Source organism: Oryx dammah, unplaced genomic scaffold (assembly GCF_014754425.2).
Source record: "Oryx dammah isolate SB20612 unplaced genomic scaffold, SCBI_Odam_1.1 HiC_scaffold_18, whole genome shotgun sequence".
NCBI lineage: Eukaryota > Metazoa > Chordata > Mammalia > Artiodactyla > Bovidae > Oryx > Oryx dammah.
The window spans coordinates 389,450-403,865 of record NW_024070202.1 but is presented as its reverse complement, the minus strand read 5'-3'; the positions used below and the strand labels follow the sequence as shown (position 1 = coordinate 403,865).

Genomic DNA, 14,416 nt, shown 5'->3' with positions numbered 1-14,416 from the left:
ATGGGATTTCCCAGGCAAGAGTACTGGAGTGGGTTGCCATTACCTTCTCTGGTCGAGAACATGGAAGACATCCAATTAATATTTGCTGAATGGATGACTGTTGACTAAATATTTGCTGAATTGATGACTGTTGATAAATATATTCATATAGCCCTTACCCAACTTAACAGCTTCCCTGGTGGCTCAACTGGTAAAGAACCTGCCTGCTAATTCAGGAAATGCAAGAGACATGGGTTCAATCCTGGGGTTGGAGAGATCCCCTGGAGAAGGAAATGGCAACCCACTCCAATATTCTTGCCTGGAAAATTCCATACATGGACAGAGGAGCCTGGTGGGCTGCTACATCTATATAGTCCATGGGGTCTCAAAGAGTTGTACATGACTAAGAACTCACCCCACATAGAAGTTAATTAGAAAGATGACTAGGAGGAGTATGGAAGACATTTGAGCTATACAAAACTGAGAGCAGAGATATCTGATGAGCCATAACTAAAATCAGATAAGGCAGTGAGAATGAGACAGCTATGAAATTAGTTAAATTAAAGCAACAGAATCTACAACTGACTGGATGTGGGAGCTTAGGTCAATGAAGGAGGAATATGGCTTCTAGGAATTTAAAAAAAAAAAAAAAGAGCAAGGAGTAAAATCAATTTTAGACATGTTGAAGTTGAGGTACTTGAACAAATTCAGGTTAGGATATCCAATGGCTGCTTGTTAGGCAGATTTGGAACTTACCAGAAAGATGCCAAGGCTATAGATTTGGATTTAGGAGTTATCAGCATGTGAATAAGAGTTAAAATCAGTGAGATGAAATTATCCAAGGGAAGCATGTAGAATCAAAAAGAACAGAAACAGATTGCTAAGAAGCACCAGGAAGAAAAAGAAGATGCAAGAAAGGAAATTGAGAAGGACTAGACTGAGATGTAGCAGACCACAACAGTTTGCACAAAATGCCGAAGTGATTTTCAGGAAAGAAGGACAGACTGAGGTCGAGGGGAGTAAGGGTCAAATATGGAATAAAGGTGAAATGAAATATAGGTTTGAAGTGAGTGACATACATTTGGCATAAGTGCTGAGGAGAATGAATAGAAACTTTCCTGTTGACCACATAGGAAACTGACTAAAGACAAAGAGCAAATAGAGAGGCTATGACTTAAAATGTCTATCAACAGGAGAATGGATAAACAAAATACAGTAATCTAAACAATGGAAGACAAGAAAAAGGAAAGAACTATTAATGAACACAAAAACATTAATGAGTCTTGAAAATAAACCAAAGAAAAGCAATCTTAAGCAAAATAAGAGTTATACAACATATGACTTCATTTGTATGAAGTTCTAGAATACACAGAATAATTATCTAGGAAGGATGCTAAACAGCAGTTGCTTCCAGAGGATGGTATAGACACGGGCTGACTAGCAAGGAGCATAAGAGCATGAGGTAACGGTAATATCCAATTCTACACCCTTCTCAGGATTTGGCTTTCTAAGCTGCAGGTTTTTATCAAAACTCAAGTGCTATCTTTAGATCTGTGCATTTCCTTGTAAAGTTTTAAATAGAAAAAAAAAAAAAAACTACAGACACATGTTTGGTGAAGGACCTGATAAAATATTTGTGAGGACAATACTGTTGTCTCTAATTTATTTTAAAATACACTTAAACAATAATGTAGATTAGTGGATCAGTAGAGGGATGGACAGATGTGATAAAGCAAATATAATAAAACAATGATAGAATCTGGACTATAGTAAAAAAAAAAAATAAGGAGTTACTATGGTTTAAATAATTAAATATGCAGCATAATTAATTTGTAAGAAATTAGTTGAATTGGTCCAGCTAGAGATCTGAACAAGCACAACAGACGGAATAAGTTGAAACTTTTAGCAAAAGTACTATGTTATGTGACAGACAACAAAGCTTAACCTAAGTAAGAAAAGAAATGAGATCAGGAAGGGAGCTATTAGGAAAGGTGAGAGCAAACCCCAAAACTTTGAGGTATCCATAAAACTGAAGAACAGGTACAGTATGAACAAGAATATGAGAGATGTGGAAGAATGAAAGGTTATTATGCAAGAACAGTTTATCAGAACTTAAGTAAGAATTCAGAGTTAGGCAATTCCAGGCAAAATAGTGAGGACATAAAACAGATTTAATACTATCAAAACAGAGATCATAATGACATTTCTATAACTATAAATAATCTATTAAAATAAAAAGACCATTAAACAATAGGAGTTAGACACAAAACATAAAATAGGATTCCTGCTGAGGTAATTCATAACTGTTGTTATAAATACCAATAAATTTAGATTTCTAAAAGAGGAACTATAAATATTATAAGGTTTTGGGGAGACAGTAGATGAATGGTTTCATGGGTCTAGACAAGAGAGTATGTCAAATAGGTGGAAAATAGGGTAGACAAATAAAAGAAAGCAAACTGTCAGTGAACTGACTACAAGTAACTAATACATGCTTTAAGTTTCTCCATCTATCAAATGACAGTAACAATGTGGGCTTTTTACCTATCTCCAATGGCTATTGACAGATGATAAATAAAATTAATTTTAAACATGAAGGAGAAAAAAAGTGTTCTGTGCAGCACTGCCCATAATAGCAAACCCTTGGAAATAACTTAAATGACCATCAGCAGAAGATGGCTAAATAACTACAGATAGTAATATTAACTCAATTGGCCATTACACAGCAATTAAGAGGAAAGGACCAAACTAACAAATATAAAAAACAGATACAGATATAAACACATATACATAAACAACATTGTATATTTATATATATATGAAACATAAAAAAGTATATAATGTTGCTTATGGATATGTCTGTAATGTATAGTAAGGGTATAAAAACAAACATAAGAAGAATTAACAAAAAATTGAACATAATGATTGTCTCTTCTCTGGGGAGAAAAGAAGGAAATGAAATCAAGATGCATACTAATGAAGGAATCTTCAACTCTACCTGTACTGTTTTATTTCTTTAAAAAAGAAATCTGGGTCATTCCCTGGTGGTCCAATGGTTAGGCCTTGGTATTCTCACTGTCTGGGCCCCGGGTTCCATCCTTAGTTGGGGAACTAAGATCCTGCAAGCCATGTGGGATCCTGGGTGTGGCCAAGAAAAAAAAATCTGAAGCAAACACTGCAAAATATTGGACAAAGCTAGATAGTAAGAGTTTTATAGGTATTCATCTATGCTTTATCCTTGAAACATTTAAGAACACAAAAAGGCACAACATTATAGTATAAAAAAATGCAGTATTACTACCATACACGTTATTACTAACAATTATATTCTCTTATACAAATCTATAAGACTGTCAGGTAAATATCCTCAAACCTTTAGGAAAAGCTTACAATCTCTATATTGGAAGTGATTTGAAAAGTATCTGACATTTTCTGGGTCTGGGTATGTTAATACATGACAGTAAAACAGAACCAAGGGACTTTCCTGGCAGTCCAGTGGTTGATTCCGTGCTCCCAGTGCAGAGGCCATGGGTTCTATCTCTAATCAGGGAACTAAGATCCCACATGTTGCATGGTCAAAAAAACAAAACTGAAAAAGAAAGAAAGAAAGAAAAACAGAAATGAAAGAACTACTATAGTCATTAACACTGAAATCATAAAGATATTCAAGTCCCATTAAATCATTAAAGATATTTAATAATCAACAAATGATTATGTTCTCTGTATCTTCTAATCTTTTATAAATGGCATTACTTTTATAACCAGAAAAAAAAAAAAAAACACTGTAAGGGAAAGATATCAACAATAATATCTTGATTATGTTTTCAATTATTTTAAAAATTTCTTCATAGAAATGTTTTTCTTTTTCCACCTTTTTCATTTCATTCCAAATTCCTAAGGAAATGAACAGCTCTGAGGCATGAAACTTCTGTTCAAAATTATAAGTAATATACACACTTCGAAAAGTTCTTAAAAACTGATGAACTAGAAGACAAATAATTTTAAATATGCTGCAAAAGAAGCAATGGTCCATGAAAAATCTATGATTTTCGCACCTACTGCATTCCGTATCTTCAGGCCAAGAAACACCAAACAGCTCCATGAGCTTCGAACATTCACTGTGAGCGTGCTGACAGAGCTTATGGCAAGGAAGTGTGACACAACCATATTCCACACAGACAGGAGCACAGAGTGCACAGAGAGATGGCCGGAAACCCCGAGAGCAGTCCAAATTCACCACAGGGCGAAATGGCCAGGAAAAAGTTCAAATCAGATCATTAGATGGAGAGTTGTATACAAGTCAAAGTTTTCTTCATATATAATATGGCAATATTCTTGTTTTATCTGTTTCAGAAGATTTCTGAAGGCAATTAAAATTTTCTGAAGGGAAGTTTTTGTTTTTCTCAACAAAACCCTCTTCACCCTACCCCTAGAGATTCTGATTTGGTTAAGTATGAGGTGTATTGCAGAATCTATATGGATATTTAAATTATTACAGGTGATATTAATGAAAAGGCCTGGTTGAGAACAACAAATAACAATACAGTCCATTTTACATAGAAAAATCCACAAAAGATACATGTCAAATGCTTAGAAACCTGATTACTGCTTGGTAAAGGAATTACAAGAGATTTCAATTTTGTTTTTCTTATGTACTTCAATTTCATATTTTTGTCAACTAACATATATCAATAACAGAGGAGGACAAAAAATGAAAGGAAAGGGTAGGAGACAAAGAGTAGTCATTATACATAGTAGTACATATTTTGAGGTGGGAAGTAAATGAAGAGATATCACTTTGGTCTCATAGTTTCCTGTTGTTTTTACATTAAAAGAAAAATTTAAAAACATACACTAGTGTTCTTTGAACTCTGAAATCACATGATGTAAACTGAACTAACACTGTAAGCTGATATTAAGGAAACAAAAAGAAAAAATAGTGGCCCCAAACATAAAACCATACTAAAATGATCATTATAACCACAGGAATAGATCAATTATCCAAGAAATGTACATCTGGGCTTTTGACAACCAAATATTTTTTTCACATGTTTATATAGCCAGTTTCAGAGTCATGGCTGATTTTTAACTAATAACATATTCTCACCACAAGGCCTTTCCACTAAGACTCAATCAATTTATTTCTACATTGATATAAAACATTTTCCAGAAGCCTTCTATACACAACATAGTCACAAAACCAAGAGTCACTTAGAGAAACTGATGTTAAAAGAAGTTAACTGTGTAAGAGATGTGATAACTGATACATAACTATATGTGACGATCACTTTCAGTTCAGTTCAGTTCAGTCACTCAGTCGTGTCCAACTCTTTGCGACCCCATAAATCGCAGCACACCAGGCCTCCCTGTCCATCACCAACTCCCAGGGTTCACTCAGACTCGTGTCCGTCAAGTCAGTGATGTCATCCAGCCATCTCATCCTGTCGTCCCCTTCTTCTCCTGCCCCCAATCCCTCCCAGCATCAGAGTCTTTTCCAACTAGTCAACTCTTCACATGAGGTGCCCAAAGTATTGGAGTTTCAGCTTTAGCATCAGTCCTTCCAAAGAACACCCAGGACTGATCTCCCTTAGAATGGACTGGTTGGATCTCCTTGCAGTCCAAGGGACTCTCAAGAGTCTTCTCCAACACCACAGTTCAAAAGCATCAATTCTTCAGTGCTCAGCTTTCTTTACAGTCGAACTCTCACATCCATACATGACTACTGGAAAAACCATAGCCTTGACTAGACGGACCTTTACCACTTATTATTACTATCATTATATATAATATATAAAATAACACTACATATAATATTATATATATACTATATATAATATATATATATATTATATTTATATATAATAACATATAGCAAACTATATGCAACCAGTACTTCCAAGCATGAACTAATTTTAAATTAATCACTTTAAATTAAATCAATGTTCCCATCAAGATCAACTTCAAAATATAGTAAAAGTTTTAAAATATCTATTAAAGGCTACTAGAGAACTACTGAAGGAAAAGAACTAGACAGACCAGGAATCAGAGAGCAGGGAAGCATGCAGATAAGTGCAGCCATTTCTCCAAGGAAGTATCTGTTGAACCTAAGTGTAAGGCAAGAGACTGAGAAGCAAGTTTTGCCCAGGCTGATGCTAGAGAACCAAGAAACCAGCAGGGCTCTGGTAGTCGTCCAAGACCATAGACATGTATATATATAACTGAATCACCCCCTGAAACTAACACAACACTGTTAATAGATGATGCTCCAATATAAAATAAAAATTAGAAGAAAAAAAAAAGACTACAGACAAAATTGAAAACAAAAGTGATAGATGGGTGAACAGGGAAGTTCCTAGGTTTGGGCCTGACACAGAGCTAATTTTCCCTTCAAGATATTTGAAAATTCTAGAGATGCACAGGGCAGGAGGTTAAAAAGCTAAGCACAAAGCCTCTGAAAAGCAGAGTGGAGATTTTGTCAGTGTTATCAGTATGAGGAAACATAAATTAGAGGCTCAAGTCCAGCTAGGGGAAATGAGCATAACTCACTTGGAGCTGGAAGCCCCTCTCCTGAGTGACCACACTTCACCAGTGGGGGCAAATGACAGGGAGGCAGAGACCAATCAAAACTGAAACCCAGCCTCAACTCAGCTCAGTCCCAAGACTGTACATGAGAAATATGTTTGAGAAAATAAAAGATGAAGGATTCCAGAAAACTGGAATCTATCATAAGGACCAAATGGAAATTCTGTAAGTGAAATACATAAATTATGACATTAAGAGCTCATTAGATATACCAGAAGAAAGAACTGGCAAAATGGAAAATAAGGCAATAGAAAATATCCAAACCAGAAGCACACAGACCAAAACCTACTGAAAAATACAGAAAAAAGCATAACAGATGTGTAAAACACATGAAAATGTTTAGGATATACATAACTGGAAACTCAAAAGAAGGAAGAAAGAATGAACAGAGGCAATATAAAACAAGATGATGGTCAAGAATTTGTCAAAACTGATTAAAGACAACCCATAGATTCAAAAAGTTATGCAAATCCCCAGAAGAATACATACAAAAAATACACCTAAGCATATCTCATTTAAACTGTGGAAAACCAAAGAAAAATATTGTAAAGGGGAAAAAAGATACCTTACGTTCAACAGAACAACTACTGCTGGACTTTGGAATGCTAGAAAACAACAGAATGACTTACTTAAAGAACTAAGAGAAAACAACTGCTCACCATAATACTATGGTCAGCAGAAATACCCTTTAATAAGTGAAGGCAAAGTAAAGACATTTTCAGATAGGCAAAAACAGAAAAATTACTGGCCCAAACCTACACTAAATGATAAAAGTAATCTAAGATGAAAATTCAAAAGGAATTAAAAGCCACAAAAGAGGTGACTATGTGGGAAAATATAAATGAATATTCTCTGTAAAAACAAAAAGTAATGCCTTAAAAGACATATAAAATACAAAATAATTATGTGTAATAAAATGATAAAGACAGGGGTCAGAGGAACATTAATGGGAGAGTGATCAAAGTTATTATTTTTATTACAATATTGTAAGTCAAGAGTACATATCATAATTTCTGGGGTAAGCAATAAAAGAATGCACACCTAACTAGGTAATCAGAGAGAAAAATACAATAATACAAAAGAAGTCAAGACAGGAGAGAGAAAAAGAAAAATAGTTTGGAAAAACTGAAATTGAATAATAAGATGGCAGATATTAACCCAAGCACATCACCAATTGCATTATATATAAATGAACTACCGACTACATAAGAGAGTAAGATTGCTGGACTAGGTACTAAAACAATTTGCTGATAGCAATGTAAAATGAGGCAACCACTATGGAAAACAGTTTGGCGACTATTCAAGCAGTTAAACATAAAACTGCCACGTGATCTAGCAATTCCACTCCTAGGAATACACCCCAAATAATTTTAAATCATGTCTAAGCAATAATAATCCTGCTTATTTAACTTATAGGCAGAGAATATCATGCGAAATGCCAGACTGGACAAAACACAAGCCAGAATCAAAATTGCTGAGAGAAATATCAATAACCTCAGATGTGCAGATGACAGGACCCTTATGGTAGAAAGCAAAGAAGAACCAAAGAACCTCTGGATGAAAGTGAAAGAGGAGAGTGAAAAAGTTGGCTTAAAACTCAACATTCAGAAAACTAAGATCATGGCCTCCAGTCTCATCACTTCACGGCAAATACACAGGGGAACAATGGAAACAGTGACAGACTATTTTGGGGGCTCCAAAATCACTGCAGATGGTGACTGCAGCCATGAAATTAAAAGACACTTGCTCCTTGGAAGAAAAGTTATGACCATCCTAGATGGCATATTAAAAAGCAGAGACATTACTTTGTCAACAAAGGTCCGTCTAATCAAAGCTATGGTTTTTCTAGTAGTCATGTATGCATGTGAGAGTTGAACTATAAAGAAAGCTGAGTGCCGAAGAATTGATGCTTTTGAACTGTGGTGTTGGAGAAGACTCTTGAGAGTCCCTTGGACTGCAAGGAGATCAAACCACTCTCATAAAGGAAATCAGTCCTGAATATTCATTGGAAGGACTGATGCTAAAGCTGAAACTCCAATACTTCTGCCACCTGATGGGAAGAACTGACTCATTGGGAAAGACCCTGATGCTGGGAAAGATTGAAGGTGGGAGGAGAAGGGGACAACAGAGGATGAGATGGTTGGATGGCATCACTGACTAAATGGACAGGAGTTTGAGCAAGCTCTGGGAGTTGGTGATGGACAGGGAGGCCTGGCATGCTAGAGTCCATGGGATTGCAAAGAGTCAGACATGACTGAGCAACTGACATGAACTGAAGCAAAAATGTGTATATGAATGTTCATAACACAGTAGTGTTAATATAATAACCAAAAAGAGCAAAATAAAGCAAAGCAAGCAAAGGAAAGGAAATAATAAAGAAGAGAAGTCAATGACACTGAAATCAGAAAATCAATTTTTTTTAAAAAAAAGTCACTCAACCCAATAGCTGGTTCTTTGAAACCTTCAGTACAATTGATAGGGTTCTAGTACGAATGATTTAAACAGAGAAACACAACCAATATCAAGAATGAAAAAGAGGGTATCACTGGAGACTGTACTGACATTAAAAATAAAGTAAGGAAGAGCTTCCCTAGTGGCCCAGTGCTTAAGAATCCGCCTGCCAATGCAGGGGACACAGGTCTGATCCCTGGTCCAGGAAGATCCCTCATGCTTCAGAGTGACATGCCCATGTGCCACAACTACTGAAGCCCACACACTCTACAGCCCAGGCTCTGCAACAAGAGAAGCCACCACAATGAAAAGCCTAAAACAAAGAGTAGCCCCCACACTCTGCAACTAGGGAAAGACTGCATACAGCAATGAAAACCCAGCACAGCCAACACTAACTTTCACTTTCCAATAAAAATGTTAAAAATATATAATATGACAAACAACTCTATGCATATAAACCAGACAATTTAGATGAAATAGACCAATTCCTCAGAAGCCAGACTACCAAAACTCACCAAAGATGAAACTGATAATCTGAACAGTCCTATAACTATTCAACAAATTGAATTTGTAGTTTAAAATCTCCTGAAAAAAGATATTCAGGCCTGATGCTTTCATTGGTAAAATCTAACAATTTTAAAAGAATACCAATTCTACACAATCTCTTTCAGAAAACAGCAGAGAACTACTCCAAACAAATCCTATGAAGTCCAGATTACTTAATATTCAGTTCAGTTGCTCAGTCGTGTCCAACTCTTTGAGACCCCATGGACTGCAGCAAGCCAGGTATCCCTGTCCATCACCAACTCCCAGAGTTTCCTCAAACTCATGTCCATTGAGTTGGTGATGCTATCCAACCATCTCATCCTCTGTCAACCCCTTCTCCTCCTGCCTTTAATCTTTCACAGTATCAGAGTCTTTTCAAATGAGTCAGTTCTTCGCATCAGCTGGCCGAAGTATTAGAGTTTCAGCTTCGACATCAGTCCTTCCAGTGAATATTCAGGACTGATTTTCTTCAGGATGGGCTGGTTGGATGTCCTTGCTGTCCAAGGGATTCTCAAGAGTCTTCTCCAACACTACAGTTCAAAAGCATCAATTCTTTGGCACTCAGCTTTCTTTATAGTTCAACTCACATCCATACATGACTACTGGAAAAACCATAGCTTTGACTAGACGGACCTTTGTTGGAAAGTAATGTCTTTTTAATATGCTATCTAGGTTGGTCATAGCTTTTCTCCCAAGGATTAAGGGTCTTTTAATTTCATGGCTACAGCCACCATCTGCAGTGATTTTGGAGCCCAAAAAAATAAAGTCTGTCACTGTTTCCACTGTTTCCCCATCTATTTGCCATGAAGTGATAAGACCAGATGCTATGATCTTATTTTCTTATTTTCTGAATGTTGAAATAATCTGAATAAGAAAATGATCTTATTTTCTGAATGTTGAGCCTCAAGCGAACTTTTCCACTCTCCTGTTTCACTTTCATCAAGAGGCTCTTTAGTTCTTCTTCACTTTCGGCCGTAAAGATGGTGTTATCTGCATATCTGAGGTTATTAATATTTCTCCCAGCAATCTTGATTACAACTTGTGCTTCCTCCAGCCCAGCATTTCTCATGATGTAGTCTGCACAGAACTTAAATAAGCAGAGTGACAATATACAGACTTGACGTACTCCTTTCCCAATTTGGAACCAGTCTGTTGTTACATGTCCAGTTCTAACTGTTGCTTCCTGACCTGCATACAGATTTCTCAAGAGGCAGGTCAGGTGATCTGATATTCCTATCTCTTTCAGAATTTTCCAGAGTTTGTTGTGATCCACACAAAGGCTTTGGCATAGTCAATAAAGCAGTCAATAAATGTTTTTCTGGAACTCTCTTGCATTTTCGATGACCCAATGGATGCTGGCAATTTATCTCTGGTTCTTCTGCCTTTTCTAAAACCAGCTTGAACATCTGGAAGTTCATGGTACACGTACTGTTGAAGCCTGACTTGGAAAATTTTGAGCATTAGTTTACTAGCCTGTGAGACGAGCGCAATTGTGCAGTAGCTTGAGCACTCTTTGGCATTGCCTTTCTTTGGGACTGGAATGAAAACTTACCTTTTCCAGTTCTGTGGCCACTGCTGAGTTTTCCAAATCTGCTGACATACTGAGTCCAGCACTTTCACAGCATCACCTTTCAGGATTTGAAAAAGCTCAAATGGGATTCCATCACCTACACTAGCTTTGTTCATAGTGATGCTTCATAAGGCCCACTTGACTTTGCATTCCAGGATGTCTGGTTCTATGTGAGTGATCATACCATCGTGATTATCTGGGTTGTGAAGATCTTTTTTGTATAGTTCTTCTGTGTATTCTCGCCAACTCTTCTTAATATCTTTGGCTTCTGTTAGGTCCATACCATTTCTGTCCTTTATGGAGCCAAACAATCTTGCTATTCCAAAGAATAGCAAGGAGAGATAAGAAAGCCTTCCTCAGTGATCAGTGCATAGAAACAGAGGAAAACAACAGAATGGGAAAGACTAGAGATCTCTTCAAGAAAATTAGAGATATCAAGGGAACATTTCATGCAAAGATGGGCTCAATAAAGGACAGAAATGGTATAGACCTAACAGAAGCAGAAGATATTAAGAAGAGGTGGCAAGAACAGACAGAAGAACTCTTTAATATTAAAGCAAAACAAAAGTCTGTTAGTTGCTCAGTCATATCTGACTTTGCAATCTCATGGACTGTAGCCCAACAGTCTCCTCTGTCCATGGAAAGCTCCACGCAAGAATACTGGAGTGGGGTACCATTCCCTTCTCCACAGGATCTTCTTGACCTAGGGATTGAACCTGTGTCTCCTGCATTGCAGGCAGATTCTTTACTGTCTGAGTCACCAAGGAAGCCCAACAAAGATAATATACAAAAGATGAAAACTATAGACTAATACCACCCCCTTAAAAATGCAAAAATCCTTCATAAAATAGTAGGAAATCAAGTCCAAAAACATATTAAAAGTATTACACAACACCACAACTTAGTAGGATTTGTTCCAGAAATCCAAAGCTGGTTCAATATTCCAACATCAATGTAATCCACCAAATCAACAGGCTAACATAATAAAGAGAAAAATCACACAATCATGCCAAATGATGCAGAAAAAGCATTCATGATTTTAAAAGTTTTCAGTAAACTAGATATAGAAAGTAACTTCTTCAATTTGATAAGATATATAAACAAAAACCCTATAGTAAACATCATACTTTGTGGTGAAACACTGGATTTCTATCTTCAATGTTGGAAACAAGGGAAGAATGCCTAGTCCCACCACTCATATTCAGTAGAGTACTAGAAGTCCCATCAGCACAAAACAAGAAAATAAAAAGTGTAGAGACTGGAAAAAGAAAACTGTCCCTATTTGCATATAACGGTACTGTCTACATAGAACATCCCAAGGAATCTCAAAAAACATTTTAAAATTAGTAACAACAATAAAAAACTAATAAAATGTATTAGTCCTAGAATGAGTAAGTTCAACAAGGTTGCAGAATACAAGAAAAACATACCTAAAAATTTAATTTCTGTATACAATTGTGTTTTTATATATAATGAACATGTAGAAACAAAATTAAAACAATATATTTATAATCACATTTATTTTGTAACAAAGAAACACCTGGGTATATACTTAACAAAACACATGTGGCTTGTGTGCTGAAAACTATAAAATGCTGATGTAATCAAGGAAGATATAAATAAATGAACAGATATATGTTTTATTAGTTTGCTAGGGCTGTTGTAACAAAGTCCCTCAAAATGAGTGGCTTAACCAACAGAAATTGATTGTGTCACATTTCTGGAAGCTAAAAGTCTGAGAACAAGGTGCTAGCAGAACCATACTCCAAGGTGATAGGAAAAGATATGTTCCAGGTATCTTTCTAAGCTTCTAGTAGCTCCTTGGCTTGTGGCAGTACAAACCTAACCTTCACACAGCATTCTCTCCATGCTTCTATATGTATCTTCCCTCTCCGTGTACCTGTGTCCAAACTTACCTTTTAAAAGGACACCTGTCATATTGGAACAGGAATCCCTCACTGCTTCAGTATAAATCTGTCTTAACTAATAACATTTAGAACGACCCTGTTTTCAAATAAGGTCACATTCTGAGGTACTGGAGGTTAGGGCTTATTAGGGGGACTCAAGGGACTCCCCTGATGGCTCAGACAGTAAAGGATCTGCCTGCAACGTGGGAGACCCAGGTACAATCTCTGAATTGGGAGATCCCCTGGCCAAGGGAATGGTTACCCACTCCAGTATTCTTCCCTGGAGAGAATTCCATGGACAGAGGAGCCTGACAGGCTACAGTCCATGGGGTCACAGAGAGTCAGACATGACCAAGCGGCTAACACTTTCACTTTTCAGGGGGACTCAAGTCAATTCATAACAACACTGTTTATGGATTGGAGATTCAACATCTGACCTCTAGATTTAATAACATCTCTGTCAAAATCCAGTAACACTTTTAGTAGTTAAAGACAAGCTTATTCTAGATTTTATATGAAAAAAAAAGTAGAATAAATGAAACAATTTTGAAAAAAAAAAGTGGGAAAAATCTTACTATCCCATTTTAAGATTTACTGTATAGCTAACAAAAATCAAGACACTGTGGTAATGGTGGTGAAATAGGCACAAAGATCAACAAAACAGAATAGAGAACCCAAATATAAATCTATGGAAGGACATATAACTGATTTTTGAGGAAGAAGCAAAAGCAGTTCAATGGTGGAAGGACAGATAGCCTTTCCAACAAATAGCACTGAAGCTAGTGGATATTCACAGGCAAAAAAATGAAACTTACTTTATACAAATTAACTCAAAATTGATCATAGATTTAAATGTGAGACATAAAGCTATAAAACTTCAGAGAATTTGCAGACCCACTGAAGAGTTCTTATAAATGACACCAAAAACACAGTCCCTAAAAGGAAAAAAACAACTTGGTAAACTGGACTTTGTTAAAATTTAAGACTTCTATTCTCCTAGACTTTGTTAAAAGGATGAAAAAGCAAGCTATAGACTAAACTATTTACAAACTACATTTCCAACAAAGGATTTGTATCTAGAATATATAAAGAACTCTCAAAGCTCAAAAATAAAAAACAATTTGACTGAAAATGAACAATAGACATGAACATTTTATCAAAGAAGACATATAAATGGCACATGAAAAGATGTTCAATATTATTAGCCATAAGGGAAACACAAAAGCTGAATAAAAAATAGTGAAAATACCTAATGGTGGGAAGAATGCTAAGAAAGTATGTCTCTCATGCACTGCTGGTAGAACGTAAAATGGTAGAACTTCTATGGAAAATAGTTTCTTAAAAATTCAAATACATGCTTATCATATAACCCAGCAATCAC

At 36.2% G+C, this 14,416-nt stretch overlaps 1 pseudogene; it reads right to left on the bottom strand.

The window, feature by feature from the left end:
- LOC120877808 overlaps positions 1 to 14,416 on the bottom strand; it is a 74,104-nt pseudogene that overhangs the window by 39,358 nt on the left and 20,330 nt on the right.